This window comes from Gavialis gangeticus, unplaced genomic scaffold, assembly GCF_001723915.1.
Source record: "Gavialis gangeticus isolate Ggan-Ray unplaced genomic scaffold, GavGan_comp1, whole genome shotgun sequence".
NCBI classification, from domain to species: domain Eukaryota; kingdom Metazoa; phylum Chordata; order Crocodylia; family Gavialidae; genus Gavialis; species Gavialis gangeticus.
This window is the reverse complement of record NW_017729032.1, coordinates 45033402-45037924: the sequence shown is the minus strand read 5'-3', so window position 1 is coordinate 45037924 and position 4523 is coordinate 45033402.

The window sequence follows — 4523 nt, the reverse complement described above, 5'->3', positions numbered from 1 at the left end:
AGAAGGCACAGACCCACTCACATGATCCCACATGGAAAAAGAGGGACAGGAAGATATATGGATAACAGTACAGAGAGCATTTCCAGGCTATCATGAGTTTGTCACCAGGCACCTTAGTTTCTTTAGCGATGATGATTCATAACAGGACAAAATTTATTTTCAGTTTCAATGCAATTGAATATAGAAAATAGCTCCACAGCAGCACCAGAAAGATTTGCTAAGGTGCTCACAGAAAATTACACGTGGTGGTGCGGTACCCTAAATTTATTGGAAGGAGATGTGTAGCCGTAACAGCCCTGTAGTAAATAGCCAAACTCTTCTTGAGCAGTGTTGAATTCAAACTGCCTATTTTCACTTGGGTATACACAGGTGGCAGTCAGGAGGCACAACAGGAATGTATGTTTAATAGTATCTGGTCAGGAACCAGTTCCCTACATTTATTTACCAGGCCTCAAAGTCCGTTTTGGTGGGACTCATCATAATAGACGCCAGAAATGAAAGTATGGTGGATTTTGTTTTACGTTTCTGTGTTATGTTCTAGTACAGAGGAATTTAGCCAATTGTTTCTTTAAGTGCTTGATATAACATAAACAATGGCCTTTTTACATTAACATGTGACAATTTCCATTTGAAACAATTTTAATAGATTTCATAGCTTGCATAGACATTAGGGCTGGAAGGGACGTGTTCCATCCTAGACTGAAGCACATGTATGTCTGTTCTGATCTTAGGTTGCAGTGAAGTCACTCAAAGGGAGCAATAGAAGCCCCATTTCATTTCATGTATTCATATGATTCCTGTCACTACAGCATGCAAGTCCCTTGTAATTTTTAATGTACTTACTTCCATTACAGCCGCCTGAGGTCAATCAGTGGTACCATTGCCATTTAGCAGGTAGGGAGCGGCATGATTTATCTGAGGCAGTGTTTTCCAAACTTTTGATACCTAGGGCACACTTTTTTCTGGATTAAAATTGGTGGCACGCTTCACTCTTACACTTGAAAGGGTGTGTGTATATATATATCCATGTCATTTTTAAAGTTGATCTAAATTCAGACAAAATATGGGGTGGGGGGGACTGAGGCTAAAAGAGATGAGAATCACTGATCCAGCTAGAGCCACTTAAGGGCAGTGGGGGCAGGATCTCACCCTGCTGTGCCCTGCTCTTTCCACCATTTGCCACTTCCTGATTCCTGGTCTGTACCTTAGGGGACAAGGGCAGCTCCCACTGCTGAAGGTGCTCTTGTAAGGTCTCATATGTCAGCAACCACCCCCTCCTGCAAGCCCTGGGAATGTGGGAAGAGTGAAGAGGATGAGCCGGGCCACAAAGCAAGGCTCCAGCTGTGTATCTCCCTGCCCGCCTGCTCACAACAAAACACACTGCTGGGATCATGGCACAGGGGCTCCCTGAGAGTAGTAAAAGGCAGGGAAAGGCAGCAACAGTGGCAGCAGATCCCGAAGGACCAGCCACAGGTGCAACTGGAGTAGCTGAGACAAAGTACAGGATGCCAGATGGCAAAAGAGAGCATTTACCTCACAGGGGGATCTTGCACCCCACTCCCATCATTTGCACAGCGCACTAGAGGGCCACAGCATGCCCTTTGGGAATCACTGATCTAAGGTCACAAAGGCAATGGGTGACAAAGTGGGAGGTGAACCCACACCTCTCAGGCCCCAGACTAGCAGAACAAGTAGCAGAGCATCCTCCCTTTTGTAAAATGGTTAAAACAAAGTGAGACAAAGCAAAAGGGGCATGTCTGTACTGACAGTGAACCATGATAAGGTGCTCTGCAGTAAAACACCATACCCCAAAAAGGATATAATATAGCTCCTGTAAGTAGCCCTCAGTGGACACCAATAACCTCTGTGTCTCAGGTGTGATTATGGGTACCTGCCCAGCACCACTAAGGCAGCTACATAACATCCATTTCAAAGTGTAGTGAGCACACAGCAGCTGTGCCATGATCACTGGGGTGTTTCCTAGCAGAGCATAGCTAAGTCTTAAAGACATACTGCCCCAGGCAGGCATGTTTATACATGTATTGATCTGGGAACAATTTACTCATGTGTAAACTACTTGAGGGTTAATGCTCCCAGGCAGGCATCTACACATGCAGGGATGTGGGAGCAGATTTGCTGCTCCTTGCAGCAAACTGCTCCCACTTCCTGCAGCCCTGCAATAGGCCCCTGCCACCAGCAGGGGGAGCTCAAGGATCTGGCCACACCTCCCATCTTTAAAAGCAGCCTCTCTCCCTGCTCCCTGGCCAGCCACTTTTCTGACCAGAAGCAGCATGCAGAGGCCAAGGCAGCTCTCTTGCCGCAGACTCTGCCTCCCTGTGCTATGGCTGCTCCAGCTCCTGCCCCTGGCAGTGATGCTTAGTGTGCTCATGCTGGCCATGGCCCCAGCCCTGCTGGCCCCATCAGGCCTCTGTCACCGAGGCCCCAGGTGAGCTGCACACCTGCCAGTGGGGGCCTGGGCACTGGGTGTGAGAGGCACTGGCTGACCACCTCCTCCTGCATTCCCCACAGTAGTCTACCTAGACAGTCATCCATGGACCCCACATCCCACCGCCCACCCCAGCACCATGCTCACTGCAGACAGTTCTTAGAACAACACTTTGGTGCCCTCACAACAAGCAAACCCACCAACCCCCTCCCTCCCCAACACCAAAACCACCCCCGTTCCTCCCCAACAACAGAGCCCCTCCACCACCTACCCTACCAACCAACAATAAGAAGGTGATACTTCCCCTCTATGTGGCATTGGTAAGGCCACAGCTGGAGTACTTCACTCAGTTTTTGGCGCTGCACTTCAAGAAGGATGTGGATAACCTTTAGAGAGTCCAGAGGAGGGCTACTCGTATGGTTAGGGGCCTGCAGATAAGGTTCTATGAGGATAGATTGAGGGACCTGGATCTCTTCAGCCTCCACAAGAGAAGGCTGAGAGGTGATCATGTGGCCTTCTACAAATTTATCAGAAGGAGGCATCAAGGAATAGGAAATACTCTGTATAGCAGGGCACCCCTTGGGGTAACTAGAAACAACGGCCACAAACTGACAGAGAGCAGATTTAGATTGGACATCAGGAAGAACTTCTTCATGGTAAGGGTTACCAGAATCTGGAATGGGCTTCCAAGGGAAGTGGCACTCTTCCCTACCCTGCAAGTCTTTAAGAGGAGACTGGATAAGCTTCTGGCTGGGGTCATCTGACCCCAGCACTCTTTCCTGCCCAGGGCAGGGGGTCAGACTCAAGGATCTACTGAAGTTACTTCCAACCCTAAAAATCTATGAAATCTATTAAATAAAACACCCTCTTCCCTGTGTGAACTATGTACAATGTACCCTGTGTGTGTGCCCTCCTAGGGTGGGTGGCCAGCTATGAGGTGGGGGCACTCAGGGGGCAGAGCCCAGGGACAGGCAGCCACACCCCAGCCTCTGGCCATTCCTGCATGGATGCGCACACCATGGTGAGCCCAGCAGGAAGGGGGCTTGCCCAGGGGTAACTGCAGCCACTGGTCCCACAGCGTGGGTGACTCTCCCTCTGGTAGCCGGTTACCAGAGCCAGCAGGGATATCACGCAGTCCTGATCCTGCTGTAGGCAGCTCTGGCTCTGCACCTGTGTGGAGCCAAAGCAAGCAACATGGCTGGACCCAAGCAGGACTGCTGGGTAGCAGGGGACCCAGGGTGGGGACAAGGACTCCTGGCTGGTAGAGGTAGGTTCTGGATCCGTCCAGTCCCACGTATCCTCAGAGGCAATGTCTTTTACCTGCCATTTGTCCTGGTGGGTGATGTCCTCCACTTGCCACATCCACATGTCAATCAGCTAGTCATCGACAAATGTCACCAACTGGTCCAGAAGGAGGATCCGATCCTAGGTCCTCCTTCTGCGGAGTTGGCACATCCGCAGGGCCCCAGCTATGGGTGGTGATGACCCTGAGGCTGAATCTCAGCTGCCAAGGGCAGCCTCTCTCCTGTATGCTGCTGCAGGCCCTGCAGACCCATGAGAAAGACACTGCTTGTGAGAGTTTGCAACATTTCTGAGATTAGATGCTCTGTGCCAGGGGCTGATGTGCCGCCTGGCCTCAGATCAGGGGCTGTGCATGCAAATGCGTATGGACCATAATAAGTCAGCCAGGTAGACCCAGAACCAGATGGCTAGTGGCTGATCCTCCTGTCCCCAGTTGTTTCCAGGGGCCAGTGAGCCACTGGTTGCTGGCCACAGGCAGCCTGCCTTCCCTATCCCATTCCCATGCCAGGCTCCTGGCAGCACCTGCTGCCATGGCTCCAGACCCCCTTTCTCCCTTCTCCTCCTGTAGGCCAGCCTGTCCCCTGGCCTGCCACCAAGACCACAGCATCTGGGCTCCAGAGGCATGGGGCTCCTGGACAACTGGGATGCCCACGCCTCCACACTCCATGCAAGGGGCCTCTCCAGGGAGATGCCCTGGGGCCAGCCCCTCCCATGGCCACTCTGAGCCCCAAGCATGCTCCTGCTGCACATATCCCAGGTGCAGCATAAGGAGCTG